The following is a 22,435-nucleotide window of genomic DNA, read 5'->3' as shown; positions in this document are numbered from 1 at the left end:
GCGTACAGCTTCCAGGTCATATGGCCAGCATGACTAAACTGCTTCTGGCGAACCAGAGCAGTGCACGGAAATGTCGTTTACCTTCCCGCTTGGAGCGGTACCTATTTATCTACTTGCACATTGACGTGCTTTTGAACTGCTAGGTTGGCAGGAGCTGGGACCAAGCAACAGGAGCTCACCCCATCGTGGGGATTCGAACCGCCGACCTTCTGTGGTTTAACCCACAGCATCACCCGCGTCCCCACACCCCTTAAAGGGAACCCTATAAAGGATTTTGGGGTTGTCTGGCCCTGCTTGGGGGTTGGCATGTCAGCCCCAAAGGTATGGCTGTAATGCTATAATATCAGTCCACACCATGGTGGGCCTGAGCTTGGATTCCCCCATGGAGGATGATGGCAGGGAGTTGGAGAAAATTTGGTTCATCTCAGATTTTAATGTGAATCTAACAAATCTGCACTTCCTGAAGCAACATGTGAACCAAAACACAGCTGTAGAATGGGGAGATCATGCCATCAGTGTCAACAAAACTGAGCAAGATGGACCAATGGTCTGATTGGTTATACTGTAAATCAGTTTCCTAGGTTCCTATGACCCGACAAATTTCTGTGTCTCTGACAGCTCTTGAAAGCACAGAAGCAAGCTCAGGTTGTTGTTTTTTTAAAGAAAGAAGAAGACAGGAATGACATGATGTGAGAAGATGGTGGTGGTGGTGTCTCTTTGCCGGCAGACACCATGATAGTGAAATGTTTTAAGGGATATACAAATGTCCTGTCAACACAAATGATATTTGTGGATTAAATCCATGGGATTGGGGGATTGCTCTAACCTGGTGCAGTGAAGCAATGGGGGGAAATGGGAAGGAAAGGGCTTCTCTCTCTCTCTCTCTCTCTCTCTCTCTCTCTCTCTCACACACACACACACACACACACACAATTTCTGCATACATCATGCAGAGATGCCTACAAGCACAAAATGCAGTTGTCATAATTTTACTTGAAATAACTGAGAAAGACATTTGATGGATTCTCCAAAACTGTGGAACAGGGTAAACCAATATGATGCCTTCTAGATATTTGTGTACAGGCATGGTCCTCACAATAAATGGTTTTGTTGTTGTAGATATTGTTGGACTACAACGCCCATCATTGAAGGCCTTTGGGTTAAAAACCAGTAAATGAATAGACCATATCATGCCATCATCCCTGACTCTTGGTCATGGTCATGGTGTCTGGGGCTGATGGGATTTGGAGTCTCACAGCCATTGGAGGACACCATGTTGCCTAGCCCTACTGTAGAGACTATTAAAAAAACAACCCATAAAATATCTAATTAATGTGTACAATTATTTTCCTGTTCTATTAAGGTGTCCACAGCATTATCCTAACCATGTCTACTGAGCAGTAATATTTACTGACTTCAGTGGTGCTTGCTCCCAGAACAGGGAAGAGTTCAAGTCTTTTTAAATAGCTGACAATGTTGTCAACAGGAAATCCTGCAAATAATACAAATGATGGTTTCCCACATCCCTATAATAATTCATGCACTTCCAAGCACAAAAGAATCAAGAAAACACACACGCAAATGCAGCACAAAATGAAAGGAACATTAATTTGCAAGAGCAAAAGTTCCCCTTCGTATATTGCCTTTTGGAATCTCTGAATAGAACATTAATTGGCTTCATGGAAGTGGTATGGGACCCAGAGAACTTGACTTGACTTAGCATGAGGCATGTAGTTTCTGCTCTTCAGAAGGCAGCACAAAGCACAAGAGCCTCGGCGGGTAGGAGAAATCAATTTTCAGCAATTGCACAGATTTCCAGCTTTGTGCTTTAATTCTCTCTCTCTCTCTCTCTCTCTCTCTCTCTCTCTCTCTCTCTCTCTCTCTCTCTCTCTCTCTTTCCCCCTCTGTGATAAAAAAACAACAACAACCCCGGTGTTGGGCAGGTTCCCCCCCCCATGTTCCAGATTATCTTTCTTCAGTATCACAGAGCTGAAAAGTTGTACAGAGTTAGAAAAATCTGGAAATACGTCCCATTCCCAAACTCCGAATGAGAATTTATTTAGGGCATCAATCCTCAGTTTCCACTCTATGGCTGCTTCTGTTTTGGATTGGTTGTTTCCAGCAGAGTGGAAGAGTACTGAAACACTGGTTTGAGCAATACGGTCGATCCACTTCTGCTGTTGACTCCAGCATCATTGTTCAGAGAGTTTACAAAATCTTCACTTGTACCAGGAATCTTACTTCACATAAAAGAATCCAACCCATGAGATAGTCCATGCAAATGCTAGGAGTGTTGAAAGTGTTTCAGGGCTTTTTTGGGTGGGGAACCATACTAAACATCAATGAACCAATGCAAGGGAGACTCTATATGAATTCGCTGCTAAAAGCTTTTGTCATATATCAAACTTTAGCAGCAGCCAGGTGCAACAGGGAGTTACGAACCAGCTACGGTAATGCATGCAATCGCCTCTGTTCCTACTTGAAATAGCTATGTTTTATGAAGCAGCAGTGGCCTTGATGTAGCTTTAGTTAAATTGGCAGATTATACTAATGCTGCTCTGACAGCATTTGTCTTCATGCTCTTCAGCAGCACAATGACTGTTACAAAGCCTTAATTCCAGAAATAAACATGCTTTGCATCATACATAATCTTGCAGCTTTCATGTCTGGTGATGAATTTTATTTTGGGACTCTTTTCCTTTTCCCACTTCAAGGATGTGGCAAGCTTAGTGCATAGGGTGCTCCTTAGGAGTCCAGCTAAGATACTGTGAATGGATTTGCAGGGGTATAAGCTGTTTAACCTCATTGCACCATTTTCTCACCTGGCCATTATTGAATTTTGCTTCTCAGGTGGAGTCCATGGAAAGCCTGAGATTACTGCAGCCACCTATCCTTATCTTTTGCTCTTACACTTTTTCTTTCCTTGTTTCTCTGCAGTTAAAAAAGGTCAACTTAAAGGAGGAAAATTCTTCCTTTACTTCCACCCTTTCCTGTGCATGCAACAACAAAAAAGCAACCATATCCCAAGTATAAGAATTTCACTCAAATTTTCTTTCACCTATGACAATTACCAGTTGTGATTTCTTTCTTGTTAATTTCTTTTTTTTCTTGTTAAAGAAAAGAAAAACAAGAATTTTTTTGGCACATCACTGATATTTTACCAATGCACAAGAGTCCATTTGCACATTAGTAAACACACACGCACGCACACACACACACACACAGAGCATCTTGATGAAATCATATGTGAAATCAAGATTGTGGTGTTTGTGTGTGTGGTGCATTTTATTGATGGAGAAGATGCAAATGAATGGAAGCTACTGAAAGCAGCAGCAAACTGTAAAGGCCAAAATTCCAGCATTCACACTGGAAATTCTGATGAATAACATAGAGTTCAGAAGCAGCAGGTCATGCACCGAAGGAAATCTTTTCATCCTTACACCATGCACGATTTCCTTCTGTTTCATCCTCAGATTTACTCCATGGGTGGTGGTGAACCAGAGGAGTTCCTTGTTCTGTGCAGGATTCTCTGCTCTCTCTTTTCTCCTGAAAGCTCCTCTGAGTTGCTTAGAGCTCAAAAAGAATTGTGAGGTAGAACAGGATTGTTCCCATTTTACAGGTTCAAAAGGGAGCCTGAAGGCTAGTGACCTGCCTGTACTAAGACGTCTCTTCCTTCCTGCTAAGCAATGGCGAGGACAGTGGATTCCCACATCATCAAACAGGGGAACTTGTAACCAAGGCTGTCGACAAAGCAAAAATGTTGTATTGTGAATATTTCGAAACACAACTGTTAAAAAGAGAAAAAAGAAAACATTGACAGACATTCATAAATAATTGAAAGCAAACTGATGCCTCTTAAATAGAAAAGAAAAGCCTCATGAACAAACAGTCAGCTTGTTATTGGAAGAAAACCGTAAAACCAAATTAACTAACTGAATGGTTATAAATTATTCACCCAGGCCTGCTGTTTACTAACAAATGTATTTAGGATGACTTGTTCAAGTAACTGTGGAAACTATCAGAACATTGCTTAGGTTTCTGGAATATCAGCACTACAAATTGGGGGTGGGGAAACTAATTCTATTAAGGAAGGGTTTGTTTCAGAAAAAAAAGTGTCACTTGGCAAATCCAATTCAACAAGAAATAAAGTGGTAGCTTTAATGAAAAGTGTTCATTAAAGCACGATGTTTGGTGCAACATTGAGTTTTGCATAATTATTTTCTTCTAAGCTTTTGGTAAAGCTGTAAGATGTACAGGAGAAGTAACATTTGAAAAAAAGTCTCTGATTCCCTGAGGTGCCCTTGGGGAATGTGATGTGCTTTTAGTATGCAAGGAGCAAACATGGGAAGGCAAAGGCTTTTATGTTCTACATAATGCCAGTATCAAGTTGACTAAACAGTATTTCACACTATGAAACACAGAAGTTGCAGGGCTTTGGTGTGTGTATATGTGAGGTTCAATGAGAGAGAGTGAGAGAGAGTTTGGTAGTTTGGTATCCTTTGGATTTGTTTAAATCCTACCTTGTTTATTAACCCATCCATACTCAGGCAGCAAATAGTTAAAACTATGGAACTCGCTTCCATAGGAGGCAGTGATGGTGGCGAACTTGGATGGTTATAAAAGAGGATTGGACAAATTCATGAAGGAGAAGGTTATCAATGGCTACTTGCCACAATGGCTATGTTCTGCTTCCACAACTGGAAACAATAGTTCTTCTAAATACTAGTTGCTAGAAACCACATAAGGTTTCCGCCTTCTCTTCTTCTCAGGTCCCACTTGTGGGTTTCCTACAGAAATCTGATTGTTTTCTTTGAGAAGAGGATGTCAGACTAGAAGGGCCACTGGCCTGATCCAAGCAGCTCTTCTTACCTGCTTTAGCCCTTTTAAGTGATTGGGTCTCATGTGATTTCGAATCTAGCAGCATCTGCAAAGCTACAGGTTTGCCTCTCATGCTGTATACATACAACTATATGTATGTGTATGTAGACTCTGTATGTGTAACAGAGACATCTACTTTTTGCAGTGTTCCTGACTGTGCACAGGTGCTCATGCAATGGCCACATGCCAATGTTCTATCCACAAGCCCTATCCAGACATTATGCTCACATTCAATGCATGCATGCAAGTAGGGAGATGGTGAATTGTGTTGTGATTGCATACTCTGCTTCCAGATCTCTGTGTTGCTTTGTGAGGTCTGCACCTAAAAAAGGACCATAGCTCAGTAGTAGAGCATCTGTTTTGCATGTGAAAGGTCTTGGATTAAATCTATGGCATCTCCAGGTAGGGTGGGGAGAGACCCAAATTGGAAATTAGAAAGCCACTGCCAGTGAGTATAGACAATACCAAACTACATGGACCAGTGGTCCGACTCCTGTATGTAAAACACATAAAGAGGAGCCATCCCCAGGAATGACATCTGCAGCTCCATGTTGGGTGTACAGAGGTTGGGTGGAAGAATACCATGTCTGGTCTCAACTCCCCTCTTCTGCATGATGTGGAACTAGCAAATGGCTCAATCATAGCACCCACACCTACCCCTAATTCAGCCCTTATAATGAGGTTCAAAAATAGAGGTCTTGATTGCTGGTTATCAAGATGTGTTTTCATTTTAAATAGTTGTAAGATACATTCTTGTTCAAAGGAGAGTCACGCAGCCTGTATTAATATTGCATGGCTATTGCTCTATAGGCAATGTGCTAATGAGGCTAGGCCAGCAGGATGCCATTTCTGGTTTATTTAAACACAAATTGGAATTGGCCATAAGGCATTTATGCAAAATTATAGATTGCTTGTTGCCTTTTTTCCCCCTCTAGGAGAATTTTTTTGGCAATTAAGTTGAACCGTTGTTAGGTAACTGGAAAACTAATCTTAGGAGGATGTCAGAGAACATTTTGCCGATGGGCATGTACAACGTTTTGGGATACACAATGGAGGAAGCTCCCTAGCTGGGACTGAGTGGAGTTGGGCTATCTTTCATCTGCCTCTGACAAATTAACAAAAGTGCTGTGTCAGGTTTGTTCACTTGAGGGTTTTTTTCACCCAACTTTCCCAAAGCAAATTGGAAAGCGCATCCTGAGCATTTCAGTGAGACTGATTGTCAGACTCTTTGGGGCCTATAAAAGGGGGAAAGGACACATTGTGTGTAGGGGTGTACTTAGGGTTTTGGCAGGTTGCCCCCTTGCCAAGGGTGCAGGCCCAACGGGGCGCAAAAATCATACCTTTCCACTCCATCTCAGAGTGGCTAGCAGAGAAGGCAGTGAATGGAGGGAGGGAGGAAGTCAGGTGAACCAATTGAGGAGGAAGAGGGGAGAGGAGGCAGGGGAGGCAGAGCATACCTGACCCCAATGGCCATGGAAGAAGCCACTGGTGAAGCACAAAAGGTGACAAAAAGCAACCTACAGTGGTACCTCTACTTACGAATTTAATGCGTTCCGAACACACATTTGTAAGTCGAAAAAAATTGTAAGTCGAATCCCATAGGAATGCATTGGGAGAAAAAATTCGTAAGTCGAAGCAACCCTATCTAAAAATTCGTAAGTAGAAAAAATTCTATCTAAACCACATCCAAGATGGCGGACGGAGCTCCATTTGTAAGTAGAAAAATTCGTAAGTAGAGTTATTTGTAAGTAGAGGTACCACTGTATTTGAGTTTCTGGTACATGGTCTCTCCCAGCTTTGGAAGCACTGATACATCCCCTTGCCAAGGGCACAAGGGATGGCAGGTGGGGTGGCACCAACACAACTCCTTACCAAAGGTGCAAGGGCAGGGCCGTCTTAAGCATGCCCGGCGCCCTGGCACCGTGGTGTGACGGATACCTCCGACGCCCCCTCCCCCTCCCTGTTTCCCGGCGGGTGGGCGGCACTGCCCGCCCCCTGTTGCGATGCCCCTGCGTACGGCAGAGGCGGCCCCAGGCCCGTGCGCCTCCAGAGAGCGGCCTGAAGCCACTGAACAGCTGAGAGGCGCGCCTGGGGCCGCCTCAGCCGCGCCTCTCAGCGGGCACAGCAGCGCCCCTGGTGGCCTGGCACCGTGGCACCCCGCACCACCGGACCCGGGCCTAGAGACGGCCCTGCGCAAGGGAGCCTTGATATGGCTATGACCATGTGAAATTAAGGATGCAATCCTAATCCCAGTTAATTGGGATGCATTGGGGCTTGCTTCTGAGTAAATCTGCATAGCATTCCACCGTGCCTTATGGAATTTTCTGGCAGGAGATGCAGATTTGGCTTGGATGCCTTTGAAAAAGATGCTGTGATGCCTGTGTGGAACGTTCAGAGGCAGTAGGTCTTCAAGTGCCTGTTGCTGAGGAACCATGGGAGAGGACTATTGCCTGCCAGAGACATGTGGCAGAGGCATGTGGTTGGACACTGTGTGTTGTTTTTGTCTCATACAACAGGGCTCTTAGAAAAGGTTTGTCAGCAACCCTTAGTTGCAATACCGTAGCTAAATTGGACCCTGCACGGTCAGAGGCCATATACTCTTGAAAACCAGATGCTGTAGACAAACAAACAAATTCTTTGTTGTGTGCTGTTTTTCCATGTTTGTCAAATTATACAAGCAAAGAAACTAGCCGCTGCAACTGCATCCCACCATGATCTTGCTTCATAAAGCTGTTGGAGAAAGCCTAACAGCACACCCAAATTACTTTTTAAAACCTCAGAATAGCCACTGTCAGTTATTTTTAACAAAAGGTTAAAATGTTCCCGTGGATAATTGATGCTTCACCATTGTGTAGAATAATAAACAGTTAGTGTGTGTATGCACACACTGAATTGGAGTTCTTAATTGAAGCAAGGATGTAAAAAAAACCACAGATGCGGTACATGACACATTGAGAGTGGATGTTTACATGGCCGTTGTCATGGAGCAAGAACCTTTCTGGTAAATTCAGCTCTTTGTAGACTGAGCAGCAATGATTTCCCCCACCCCCAGGAACAGGAATGAAGTCTGCACTTCACTCCCTTGGATTGTTTTAGGGGTTCTTTGGTTCTTTTTGAGCGTGATCCACCTGCCATTAGCTGAAGAGTGAAAAGCACCTGATTTTTCACAAGAGGTTTGCTGCAACCAAGCTTTGAGGTCTCCAAATCTTTGTGCAAAGCCTGAGCAGCATCAGTGTTGCTACCATGTTGTTGGTGCAACACTTGGGTCCTGGGTTTTGCTTCCTGATGTGGCTTTACTTGGCTTTGGCTTCGTGACAGCACATTGCCATCATTTTGCATTGGTTATGTGATGATTCCTGAAGCCTACACAGAGATGGGATACATGGATGTGTGGTGGATCCTACCACAATTCTCATATCTTCTGTATTGTAAGTAGATGTGTTTGTGTCTGGCCCCAAGTAGGAAAGGCAAATGATGCCCCGATAAATAGGTCAAACATTTTTTTCTTGTCTGCATTCCCTCCCCCCTGCCCAAAAAAAAGTTCTAAAGTGCAGGGTAGAAGGCTGTTTGTTGCCTGTAAATTGGGACATATACTTGGGGGGGGGGGGATTTCAGCCCAGTCCTACTGTTGCTACAACATGGACATCACTCTTCCAAAGAGCTCACATGGTGCATCTGTTGATGGGACATCTCCCTTTCTGATACAAATGCTCTGACCCTATTTTAGCATCTCTGCAATTCCCAAGAAAACTAAACATCTCCCAGGCTCTACCTTGACTTAGGAAATGCTGACCCATCACAGAGGCCAAAGCTTTCACTCTGCCCATTCCCCAGCTCAGTAAATCTGCCTTCTAGCTTCATAACACACACACACACACACACACACACACACACACACACTGCCACCAGGGGCAAATCTGCTATAAAACTATTGCAGTTTAGGTTTCAGGGTGCCTAAACCTGGAGGGGCCCCAAAATCTACTTTAGTTCACATTGCTTAAACATTTTTGGTCTAATAGACCCAATTAGAGTCACACAACTCAAACTGATTAATTTTTGTTATAAATATTTCAACAATCTCAGAGTTTGAGTCAGTAGCACAGGTGCTGTAAAGGTTGTTGTAAACAACCCCATTGAAGGAGCCTCCATAACAGTTCAAGCTTCAGGGCCCCCAAAATGTAGGTTCGCCATTGCCCACAACAGTTCAAGCTTCAGTTCCCAAAAATGTAGGTTCGCCATTGCCCACACCCCACCCATCACTCACCCAACAATCTTGTGATTTCTCTCAAAGTTACTCCTTGTTTATCTGCCATGTTAAGTTGTGCTCCATATGATGGGTAGGAGGAAAGGTCATTGTGAAACTGTGTCTTGAATAAATCCCAGCCTAAAAGGTTGACAGAGTTGCTTTGAGGACGCAGATATGCATCAATTAAACATCCCTTCTCAAAAAGAAACTGCTTGCAAGTCCTTATTTACTGTGTGGATGTCACTATCATATCTTTAGCTAGTAGCAAAGTGTAACCTGGATGGAGCAAGGCAACAGTATGTAGCAACACCATCACTAATGCTGTAAGAGACTAGTGCTTTAGGGAAACAAGAGAAGCTGGTGAAGGGCGGAGGAGTAGGAAGGGGGAGAGTTCATTCTTTATGTGATTCATTCTTTATAATAGGTTTATAACCATGAGCAATGACAAGCCAAGTCGGACTGATTAGTATCTTATCTCTGTAAGCTTCCTTAGCATGATAATCATTAAGATTTTTCTAATGCAGAAGAATAAGAAGCTATTAGTCAAGCAGTTGTCTCTGATAAGGGGGGCTAAATCTTGTTCCTCAATGAGGTCAGAGGAGCAGCTTTGAAGGACTGGTCATGAAATGTGGGCTCTAGCTTCAGTGGGCGCCTGAGCTAAGTTTCCCCATTGGGCCTCTTTCACCTAGAAGAGGCAAAGAGTGCAGAGTGAAAACTCTGGTCTCCCTGGATGCTTTATGATGCCACTGGGACATTTGCCAATGGGGGGAGGGGGGGGCTTCGCCTTGTCAGTCACTGAACTGTAGCATTTCCAGTCAGTCCCATTTGAAACCCTAAAGAGCCTCTGCCAATCAAAGGAGACAATACTAAGCTAGAGGAACCAATGGTCTTACTTGGTATAAGACACCTTTCTATGTTGCTATGAGTATCCTCCATTGAGTAAGGGTTGTAGGTCAGTGGCAGAGGATCAGCGTTGTGTGCAGAAATTGCCTGATTCAATTCCCGGCATCTCCATATAGGGCTGGTAAATACTGAAACCCTGGAGAGCCACTGCCAGTCCATGTAGACAACACTGAGCTGGATGGACCAATGGTTTGACCCAGTAGAAGGCACTTCCTATGCTGTTCCTTTTACTACTGCATTCTGGAGGCATCTCTGTGCTCACATGTAGTCTGATTTTAACTTCTAGTGGCTCTGTTCATTCTAGATGAGCCATTGAGAAGCCCTGACTGAGCACGGGATCAGGTGGGCTTTATATCTCATGGGTGCCATTGCCAACATACCCATAAAGAAGACTCAGTAAACAAAGCTTGGTTGGGGGAAATGTTCTTAAAATATAACAAACTGAAGGATCTGCAAACAATAAATCAACATGTTTACCCAATCAAAATATAGTGTAGACAAGGATGTCCTTTGGTAGGAAAAATCAACTTCCTCCCTTTCAACTGGGCATGTTTACAGGCACATCCTATGGTCCCATTGTAAAGGATTGGAAGGAATTCTTCCTCCTTTCTATAAGAACCTTGAGAATGTGAACTCGAAGAGTGAATATGGTGATTGTTGGGAAGGAAACACTACCTGGCAATCATGTGTTGGGTATAGGATGGGGGGGGAGAGTCAATTTCTTTTTGATGGTTCTGACTGGTGAGGTTCCCTTGCCCCCTGGTGGCTCATTTTCTGGATAAGCAGAAGTGGTTCTTTGTGTGAGGTGTATCAAAGGCAAATTTTGATGTGAATAGAAGCCATGTTGGGAATGGCTGTGAAAAGCAAGACAACATGGCAAAGTTTTAATGAAATTGTTCTCAGCAGCTGCACTTGTCTGAGCCTAAGATGGGAGTCAATGTTAAAAGATAAGTTATGTCACTTTGGCTTAGCTCTGATGGAATCAAATGTAGTTTGCTGCAATGCATGGAACACCCCCTCCTGAAAAAGCTAACAGCTCTGTTTTGATGAGCATTCTCAAGAAAGTCCTGGGGTTCAGCAGGTTTTAAATCAGTCAGTTACTGGCCATTTTTTAGTTGATTAAGGGTGGGTGTGGATCTCTCTCACACCTTCAAGACAAGTGGATCCCAATGTGTGGGACATCAAGAATGAAGAAAGCTGATTCTCATGGCAGATAATTCACAAATCATACCAAAATAGTTCACACACACATCAATTAAAATGAAAGAACATGTGCAATTTCTTGAAACAAATATTTTCTAAAGTCAGACACATTTCAACTAACAAGTCTTCTTCAGTGGTAGAACAATAATAAAGGTAAAGGTAAAGGGACCCCTGACCATTAGGTCCAGTCGTGACCGACTCTGGGGTTGCACGCTCATCTCGCATTATTGGCCGAGGGAGCTGGCGTATAGCTTCCAGGTCATGTGGTCAGCATGACAAAGCCGCTTCTGGTGAACCAGAGCAGCACATGGAAATGCCGTTTACCTTCCTGCTGTAGCGGTTCCTATTTATCTACTTGCATTTTGACGTGCTTTCGAACTGCTAGGTTGGCAGGAGCTGGGACCAAGCAACGGGAGCTCACCCCGTCACAGGGATTTGAACCGCTGACCTTCTGATGAGCAAACCCTAGGCTCAGTAATTTAACCCACAGCGCCACCTCCAATATGAGCATATTTTCAGAAAAAAATTATTTTTTTATGATATGCTGCAACAATTTTTTTTTGAAATGGACATTAATGTGTATTCAATTTTGTCAATGTCATTACATATAGAGAGGATTTATTTATTTATCGTACCACCCTTCATCCGAAGATCTCAGGGCAGTTCACAGCATATAAATACAAAAATAAAATATAATAACAAAATAAAAGCACAAGTTGTTACATCATAAAAACAAAAACAAAACAAAAAAGCCCCTAACTATGCTATTTTTCAATAAAATTTATCATTTTAAAGTTGTTTTATGTATGTAATAGATTCATATTTAACTCATAAGCTACCTTTTCTTTTTCTTTTGTATCCATCCATCCATCCACGCCCAAAAAAGATATTGTAGAACTAGCAAAGGTTCAGAAAAGATGTTCCAAGGAGTTGCAGCAACTCCCCTAAGGGAAAAAGTTGGGATTCGGGAGTATGTAATTTTTGTCCCAACTTTTAGTGTGAACGTAAGTTGAGGAGATAGCAACAGAAGTTAGAGTGCTGCTGTTACCCACAAATTTTTCATTGTATATTTCCTTGGGTGCTCTCTGCTGTATTTTGGATCTACTAGTGCAGGGGTAGGGAACCTAAGGCCCGTGGGCCGGATGCGGCCGAATCGCCTTCTCAATCCGGCCCGCGGACGGTCCAGGAATCAGTGTGTTTTTTACATGAGTAGAATGTGTCATTTTATTTAAAATGCATCTCTGGGTTATTTGTGGGGCATAGGAATTCGTTCATTTTCTTTTTTCAAAATATAGTCTGGCCCACAACAAGGTCTGAGGGATGGTGGACCGGTCCAGGGCTGAAAAAGGTTGCTGATCCCTGTACTAGTGGTTACCATGGCCACCATATGCTAACTATTTCAGAATATATGGATTTTTAAGAGGATTCCTATCTGTTCTGCTCTAAAATGTGAATGTTTAACTGTATTGGAGGGGTTGTGTTTAATTTGTGATATTTTAGGAAGCTTAGAGATTTTCTTTGAAATACGAAGTGGTGTAAAAATTGCCTAAATAAATCAATTACCAGTGACTGCTATGTGGAGTGTTGACACCATCAGCAAGAATAAGACTTTTAAAAGAGAGAGACGGAGAGGAACAAACTAAGGAGAAGCCTGTCAATAGCTACTAGTCATTCTGGCCATGCTCTACTTCCACAGTTGAAAGCAGTGGTTGCTTCTAACTACCATAGAATCATGGAATTGTAGAGCTGGAAGCCACCATCTGGTCTACCCCCTGAAATTCAAGAATCATTCACCCAACTTGGGCCTCGAACCCACGACCCTGGGATTAAGAGTCTCATGCTCTGCCAGCTAAACTATCCAGCCTGGAGTTGTTGGAAACCACAGGAGTGGAGAGTGTTCTTGTGTTCAGGTTCTGCCTGAGGGTTTCCCACAGGCATCTGGTTGGCCACTGTGAGAGCTGGGTGCTGGACTAAAGGGGCCACTGGCTTGATCCAGCAGGCTCTTTTTATATTCTTATTTCCATTGTTCCATCAGTACAACCTTCTGAAACCTATAACATTTTGCCTACTGTAACAATCCTCCACTCCATTTTGGGTGCCCCCGCCGAACTAAAAGTTCAGAGCTATTGTACCCGAAACAAAATAATAATAATAATAATAATAATAATAATAATAATAATAATAATAATAATTTATACCCCGCCCAGAAAAGATGTTCCAAGGAGTTGCAGCAACTCCCCTAAGGGAAAAAGTTGGGATTCGGGAGTATGTAATTTTTGTCCCAACTTTTAGTGTGAACGTAAGTTGAGGAGATAGCAACAGAAGTTAGAGTGCTGCTGTTACCCACAAATTTTTCATTGTATATTTCCTTGGGTGCTCTCTGCTGTATTTTGGATCTACTAGTGCAGGGGTAGGGAACCTAAGGCCCGTGGGCCGGATGCGGCCGAATCGCCTTCTCAATCCGGCCCGCGGACGGTCCAGGAATCAGTGTGTTTTTTACATGAGTAGAATGTGTCATTTTATTTAAAATGCATCTCTGGGTTATTTGTGGGGCATAGGAATTCGTTCATTTTCTTTTTTCAAAATATAGTCTGGCCCACAACAAGGTCTGAGGGATGGTGGACCGGTCCAGGGCTGAAAAAGGTTGCTGATCCCTGTACTAGTGGTTACCATGGCCACCATATGCTAACTATTTCAGAATATATGGATTTTTAAGAGGATTCCTATCTGTTCTGCTCTAAAATGTGAATGTTTAACTGTATTGGAGGGGTTGTGTTTAATTTGTGATATTTTAGGAAGCTTAGAGATTTTCTTTGAAATACGAAGTGGTGTAAAAATTGCCTAAATAAATCAATTACCAGTGACTGCTATGTGGAGTGTTGACACCATCAGCAAGAATAAGACTTTTAAAAGAGAGAGACGGAGAGGAACAAACTAAGGAGAAGCCTGTCAATAGCTACTAGTCATTCTGGCCATGCTCTACTTCCACAGTTGAAAGCAGTGGTTGCTTCTAACTACCATAGAATCATGGAATTGTAGAGCTGGAAGCCACCATCTGGTCTACCCCCTGAAATTCAAGAATCATTCACCCAACTTGGGCCTCGAACCCACGACCCTGGGATTAAGAGTCTCATGCTCTGCCAGCTAAACTATCCAGCCTGGAGTTGTTGGAAACCACAGGAGTGGAGAGTGTTCTTGTGTTCAGGTTCTGCCTGAGGGTTTCCCACAGGCATCTGGTTGGCCACTGTGAGAGCTGGGTGCTGGACTAAAGGGGCCACTGGCTTGATCCAGCAGGCTCTTTTTATATTCTTATTTCCATTGTTCCATCAGTACAACCTTCTGAAACCTATAACATTTTGCCTACTGTAACAATCCTCCACTCCATTTTGGGTGCCCCCGCCGAACTAAAAGTTCAGAGCTATTGTACCCGAAACAAAATAATAATAATAATAATAATAATAATAATAATAATAATAATTTATACCCCGCCCATCTGGCTGGGTTTCCCCAGCCACTCTGGGCGGCTTCCAACAGAAAAATGAAATAAAATAATCTATTAAACATTAAAAGCCTCCCTAAACAGGGCTGCCTTCATATGTATCTGGTAAAAATCTGGTAGCTGTTTTTCTCTTTGACATCTGATGGGAGGGTGTTCCACAGGGCGGGCGCCACCACCGAGAAGGCCCTCTGCTGGTTCCCTGCAACTTGGCTTCTCGCGATGAGGGAACCGCCAGAAGGCCCTTGGTACTGGACCTCAGTGTCCGGGCAGAACAATGGGGGTGGAGACACTCCTTCAGGTATACTGGACCGAGGCCATTTAGGGCTTTAAAGGTCAGCACCAACACTTTGAACTGTGCTCGGAAACATACTGGGAGCCAATGTAGATCTTTCAAGACCGGTGTTATGTGGTAGAGCTGGGTATCATCTGCATACTGATGAACACCCAGCCCAAATCCCCTGATGATCTCTCCCAGAGGCTGCTTGCAGATGTTAAAAAGCATGGGGGAGAGGACAGAGCCCTGAGGCACCCCACAAGTGAGAGCCCATGGGTCCGAACACTCATCCCCCACACTTTCTGAACACGGCCCAGGAGGAAGGAGTGGAACCACTGTATGACAGTGCCCCCAGCTCCCAACCCCTCTAGACGGTCCAGAAGGATGTTATGGTTGATGGTGTCAAAAGCCGCTGAGAGATCCAGCAGAACTAGGAAACAACTCTCACCTTTGTCCCGGACTCCCTAGCCCGCCAGAGATCATCAACCAGTGTGACCAAGGCAGTTTCAGTCCCATGATGAGGCCTGAATCCCGACTGGAAGGGATCCAAATGGTCCACTTCTTCCAGGCGGAAGGGACACATAAGAAAGTTGGGGAGAATGGGGCCAAATTAAAAGGGAGGAACGCTTATGATCAGAACCAGATAAATGTATCATTCCTTTGTATTTACTAAGACTTTATTTATTTATGTGCTTCCCCCAATTCAGTACAGTTTAAGTTTCTGCAGAGCTGTGGAAATGCAGGTTTATCTACTCAGGGCTTCTGTTGTCACAGGTCTTTAAATATCTTTATCCCCCCCCCCCCTCCTGTTTTGAAAGAGAAGGAAAATATTGCAGACCAGGCTCCGATTATTACTCACTTTCATTTTGCTTTGCTACATAAACGATGAATCATGTACTATCGCCAAAACAAGCAAGCACTTTGGAAATAATGCTCTGGTATCGCTTACGCCGCAGGTGGTGAGAGACAAAGGCTTTCATTTTTGGTGATGCTTCTTAAGATAAATCTCTTACCCTTTGGAATAAATAGTGTTCCCATTCATTTTGTGCAATTTTTAAAGAATGCTTCCCACCAAGTGCCAGCTAATGTTTCTCTGGCTGGTTTGAGTAGTAATGGCAGAGTCAGGCATAAGGAGTTCTTCAGGGAGAGCGAGGAGAAATTATTTCACCCACATGATGCCATTGTGAAGCATCACTAATAGCAGCACTCGCAATTGCACATGAATGGGTTAGTCAATTTCATCTTCTCTCGAGTTCTTCTTTTTCAATCTTAATTTCAGATCACCACACCAGTGTGCATCAAAATTACTCAGCATTTTAATGTGCATTTCTATAAATATATACATTTTGTGTGCAATTTTGTCAAATGTACACATTTTACAAGCCATTTCCCCATATATAATGCATTTTGCATATTATTTTTGCAAACGTTTGCAGTTCTGTGCATATTTTTGCCTAACAAGACTCCTTACTGAACACTTTAAAAAATTGAATTTTTTTACCACAACTTCTGTAGAAGTGTCAATTTTGAAGGTTAGTTGCACTGCAGTTCACTGTTGATGCAGAATGTGTGAATTAGGTATTGTATTAAAATGCAAATTGAACCAACATCCCCGCCATACCTCATGCCAATGTACATGGTGATGATCCATGGTTGTATCACTGGTTGCACAAAGAAACACCGGCAAGAATGATGATTTACCAGGGATGGATGCAAGAAAACAGATGATCTCCTTTGCCTCTAAGGACTTTGAGTACTACTTTAGTTTCATTTTTGGATGAGGTCTATACGGTTAAGTTCAAAGCTTCAAGGAAAAATAAGTTTTGTAGAGGGGTGTGAAAAATATTGAAAGCCCCCTTCCCAATTTACATAACGGGACACGGGGCCATATAATTGGTCTTGCATCCAACATCATGTGCCTACCCATTTTCATACTCCAATATCTGTGCGTTAAGCATTGATGTTTGACGACGGAGAGCCTACAAATAACACATAGAATCATAGAGTTGGAAGAGACCACAAGGGTCATCCAGTCCAACCCCCTGCCAAGCAGGAAACACCATCAAAACATTCCTGGCATATGCCTGTCAAGCCTCTGCTTAAAGACCTCCAAAGAAGGAGACTCCACCACACTCCTTGGTAGCAAATTCCACTGCCGAACAGCTCTTATTGTCAGGAAGTTCTTCCTAATGTTTAGGTGGAATCTTCTTTCTTGTAGTTTGAATCCATTGCTCCGTGTCCGCTTCTCTGGAGCAGCAGAAAACAACCTTTCTCCCTCCTCTATATGGCATCCTTTTATATATTTGAACATGGCTATCATATCACCCCTTAACCTTCTCTTCTCCAGGCTAAACATACCCAGCACCCTAAGACGTTCCTCATAAGGCATCGTTTCTAGGCCTTTGACCATTTTGGTTGCCCTCTTCTGGACATGTTCCAGCTTGTCTGTATCCTTCTTGAACTGTGGTGCCCAGAACTGGACACAGTACTCCAGGTGAGGTCTGACCAGAGCAGAATACAGTGGTACTATTACTTCCCTTGATCTAGATGCTATACTCCTATTGATGCAGCCCAGAATTGCATTGGCTTTTTTAGCTGCTGCATCACACTGTTGACTCATGTCAAGTTTGTGGTCTACCAAGACTCCTAGATCCCTTTCACATGTACTGCTCTCAAGCCAGGTGTCTCTCATCCTGTATTTGTGCCTTTCATTTTTTATTTTATTTTTGCCCAAGTGTAGTACTTTACATTTCTCCTTGTTAAAATTCATCTGGTTTGTTTTGGCCCAGTTGTCTAATCTGTTAAGGTCATTTTGAAGTCCTCTGGGGTATTGGCCACCCCTCCCAATTTTGTGTCATCTGCAAACTTGCTCAGGATGCCCTCAAGCCCATCATCCAAGTCATTGATAAAGATGTTGAATAAGACTGGGCCCAAGACAGAACCCTGTGGCACCCCACTAGTCACTACTCTCCAGGATAAGGAGGAGCCATTGATTGGAGCACATGATGGAGCACATGATCTGGAACCCTGCACAATCAGGGTTTCATGTTTTATGGAGAAACATGGTATAGGTCCCCCTAACAGCTTGGGACCAGTTTACTTCTGAGATCACCTTACCCCCATCTTTGCCTACTTGACTGCTTCAACTGTTTTACTCTGCAGAGCTGACACTCACTGAACATTATATGTAAATAACCATATGAGGTATGGCTCAACTGTTTGTGAACACAGATTACACACTCATTGAATGTAATGTGCAAATTACTCAAGGGTTGAGTAATTGAATGATGCACATTAATTAGCTCTCTAATATGGTGACCTTGACAGTGACTTAAACCACATACCAAAGTTTATGGGTGTAAATTAACCCAGTTGATTTTTGTTCTCAGAAAGCTTGGGAAGCATATTAAAAGCTACACAAAGTGACAGTTTTCTGCAGTGTTGTTTGCAGGTATTGCCCAGGTATGCCTGTCCTTACATTTTGGTGATAGGCTGCAGGTGCTAGACTGAGAGGTTCTGGTTCCTTCTGCTGATCTAGTTTTAAATTTCTTTTAAGAGAAGGTAGATGTAAAATATATAAATAATGAAAAAGAAGCAGATGAGATGATGGGCTCCAGTTTGTTTGCTATGAACCAGTTGCTTCTGCTTTTGCAACACATCCAGCACAATTGGAAGTAAGATTTCCAAAATAAAGTGGAATTGATACCCATAAATTTGGAATAGATGAAGCTGCCTTATACTGAGTTCTAGGCCCATTCTAGGCCAAGGGTGCTGGCTGCTGGAGTCTTGGACACTGTGAAGGCCTCTCTTTTTTTGAAGGGGCCAGAGCCCCTCAATGTTCAGAGGACCCCCCCACATGACATCAGGACATTGCACAGAGTTGCACATGGGCCCCCTCATTCCTCCAGAGAAGGTGGCACCTCTGATATCGGCCGATATAGTTCACAATGCCAGGCAGCTGCCATGAGATTGATGGGATGTAGAGGCCTTCCCAGCATTAGGGGAGAGGCTGGGGATTTAAGCTAGTGCTTCTGCCTACAAACCATGTTTTTCTACTGCTGAGCTACACCCCTTCCCCAAGTTTGCTGTGCATCACAGCCTTAATCCTTAGGGAGTTGAATCAAAGAGCAAATATCCACTGCTACAAACACAAATCAGTGTTAAAGTGTTCTAACTGTCAGGGGCATAGAGTCTTTGAGAATGTTAAGGTTTTATTTTTGCTTGCTTGAATATTCATTAGAAGCTCTAAAGAAGACTCAGGGTGGTGGAACCAAAACTTTGCAGTATGTCAGACAAAGTTTCTGACCACCACTTCCTTAGCTCATGGCTGACAGTAGCCCATATTTCAAGTCCTTTCCATGAATTGCTGAACAGTGATAAGAAAACAAACTTCAATGTTTGTGTATCAGCTCTCTGGACCCGGAGAATTGACCTGTATTTGATTTCAACATATCTGTATGTTGTTGTTGCTGCTGCTGTCATGTTTTGTTTTGTTTTTTAATGATTATTTGGGTCAGACGTGGGAAGACTTAGAATTCCCTTTTCTTTTGAGTTTTTCAGCTCCATGGGAGAGCTGTGATTAAATCTGTAGTACACATAAGGTCAACTGGCAGACAAAAACACATATTACACACACATTACACACACATTACACACACACACACACACACACACACACACACACACACACACACACTAGAATACAGATATACAAAGTTTCTTGAAGGACCTAACACCAAATATAATGCCAACAGACTGGTAAAGGAGCAACAGGATGAATGAAATATAGCTTGTTTTTCATTGGAAGATGCTTGGCACAGACTCTGTTCTCCACATGCTGAGTTTTGGAGCCTATTCTGAGCCATACGGCATATTAAACATAATAAAGATGTTCACTTGGCAGAGGCAGCATGACTAGGGGTATCAGAAGAGCCATACAGAAGATATCAATAAATAAATAACTTTGTCTGCACAGAAATAAAAGTTTGAGCATATATACATCAGAGTGTTTTATGGAAGTGAAAAATGAGTGGGTGAAGTGATGTGATGGGTGTTGAGATGGTTGAGCGATTTTGTTTTTGGAGACTGTGGTTTTCGTGCTTCATAGTTGTTTTACTTAGTGCATTATTTTAGAGGCATTTATAAAATTGTATTACTTAAACTGTATTACTTAAAATGTGGAATTATCATGATGAGTAGTAGTTGTAGGGGGGGAGCATTGAAGGCAGCCCTGTTTAGGGAAGCTTTTAATGTTTAATAGATTATTGTATTTTAATATCCTTCTGGAAGCCACCCAGAGTGGCTGGGGAAACCCGGCCAGATGGGCGGGGTATAAATAATAAGTTGTTGTTGTTGCTGTTTGGTTCTGAAAACTGTGCATTATATCCCTTACATTATTTCCTTTTCATTGGGATTTATAATCTCACTTAGAGGTTTTGGTGTTGAAATAGAAATATAACATGGTATATACATGAACTAAACAGATAGATTCATCTGGATATGACTGGTAGGTTTTTTTAAATATGTATTTTCATTGGGGATAATGATGGGAATTGGTAAGAGGATGTATTAATTATATTTAATTTTCCAAAGACCCATGTATGTGGGTTAACAGCAAAGGGGAAATGGCTAGGTGCCTGGATTCAAAACGTAGGGCTAGCACACAGATAGCCCCAGTAGCAGAGTTTTGAGTCCCATCATTAGGCAGATTCATGAAACGTATAAATAGGCTATTGAACCTTATTTATTCCATTCAGCTGTGTGAAGCAGCTGACCCCCTTTTACCTCTTATTCAATTAATGCAAAGTAATTTTAAAATATTATACTTACAGTTTCTAGGTCTCAGGCATGCATTTTCCTTATGCAACAGCAATGAAATAATACAAGTAAAATTTTCTGGTTGTTAACTTAAGCAAAGTAGCTTCAGATATGCATAGCTGCCAAGTTTTCCCTTTTCTCGCGAGGAAGCCTATTCAGCATAAGGGAATTTCCCTTTTAAAAAGGGAGAACTTGGAACTTGGTGAAGCTGGGAGCTTATGTTTAGGCATGTCCAACTCCTTGGCTTGCACCGAAGAGAGAGACGGAAGGAGAGAGGAAAGAACAGGAAACAGTCTTTACTTATTCTATTTAAGGAGAAGAGGAGGTGTGATGTTACTGAGCCTATTCTAGCAATTAAAACTCTGTGATCCTTAACCCCTTCAAATACTATGCACAGTGTAATTGTTAAGATTCATAAAGTCAGCAGTTGACATAAGTGAGCATGGCCATACCTGTTGATACTGCTATTAAAAGTCCATTTAGCTGTGCTTTTTTTTCTTTAAAAATGTTTGGGTAATATCCTTTTCCTCCTCAGATTGAAATGCTGTTCCCCCAATGAGGCCAAACTTAGATTCACAAAATGTTTAGGGGTATCTGTATCCCTGCCCGCCCCCCCCCCCAGAAAAAAACACTGCTGTTTAGCACCAAAAATGGGGAAGGGTCAAAGCTCAGTGGCAGATCATCTGCTTTACATGCAGCAGAACCCAGGTAGGGTTGAGAGCTTCCTCCATCTGAAATCCTTTAGGGTTGCTGCCCATCAGTATAAACAATACTGGGCTAGATAGATCAGTTGTCTGATCAATAAGGCACTTTCCTTTGTTCCCAAGACTTTCTTAAATATTCTATTGTGGTAGATGAGCTCCCATTGACCAAACCCAGCTATTTCCACCACTAAAGGATAAGGAAGAAGCTTGCTATTGTTTCCACTAATTGTGTTCTTAGTGTTCTCATCAGTACTGTGATGGGGCCCAAGCCCTCCTTTATATTCCTTTGAACTCTGCTGTGTTTCCACCCCCAAATTCCCTGGTAGGTCATCAGCAACATGATTTTTTCTGATGTTCTCAGTATAAGGTCTTTCTCGCAGGGGACTAGAATGCTGCAACAGCAGCAGCTCTCTGGCATGAGTGAGGCCCAAGAACTCTCCAGTACTAGTGTAGGATGTGGACCCAGCATTGGGCCAGGAGGCCAAATATTTATCTCTGGTGGCAGAACTGAGAAGTCCCCCCCCCCGGGAAGCTGTGCCTTGCTGCCTCTGCACCACCCTGAATGGTGAATTGGTCCTCTGCACTGTGAGTGTATATATACGTATATAATGGGTGTCCATTTATATTTTTTATTTGCATTATTGATTTTTTTCCAGAATAATATCAGTTCAGTAAAAAAGACACTGAATTACAAGGTGTGGAGAAATAGCAAATCCTACTTTATCTAATCAATATCTCCTCATCTCCCTGAATAGCGAATTTTCCTCACGGGCATTACATTTCCGGCATGCCATTGTTAAGGCTTGTCAAATTACAAAAAAAAAAGAAAAGAATTAATTGCATTGTCTTACTTAAATGTGTGTATTGTTGCTATTTTGACATTTAAATAATTGCTGGTGATACAGATCCAA

At 42.7% G+C, this 22,435-nt stretch overlaps 1 protein-coding gene and 1 long non-coding RNA gene across 4 annotated transcripts in view; one reads left to right on the top strand and one right to left on the bottom strand.

The window, feature by feature from the left end:
* The window catches only part of CDH13 (cadherin 13), a 606,507-nt gene that overhangs the window by 193,966 nt on the left and 390,106 nt on the right, over nt 1-22,435 (top strand). The window lies entirely within an intron of this gene.
* On the bottom strand, nt 3,269-20,939 carry LOC148685298 (uncharacterized). Its single transcript, XR_015950515.1, has 2 exons — nt 20,833-20,939; nt 3,269-3,740 (listed from the first exon to the last, which is right to left on the bottom strand). It is a non-coding gene; the product is annotated as an uncharacterized LOC148685298 (long non-coding RNA).

The sequence above is a fragment of the Zootoca vivipara genome, chromosome 6 (assembly GCF_965207765.1).
Source record: "Zootoca vivipara chromosome 6, rZooViv2.hap1.1, whole genome shotgun sequence".
Taxonomy (NCBI): Eukaryota; Metazoa; Chordata; class Lepidosauria; order Squamata; family Lacertidae; genus Zootoca; species Zootoca vivipara.
This window is presented reverse-complemented; position numbering and strand designations above follow the sequence as displayed.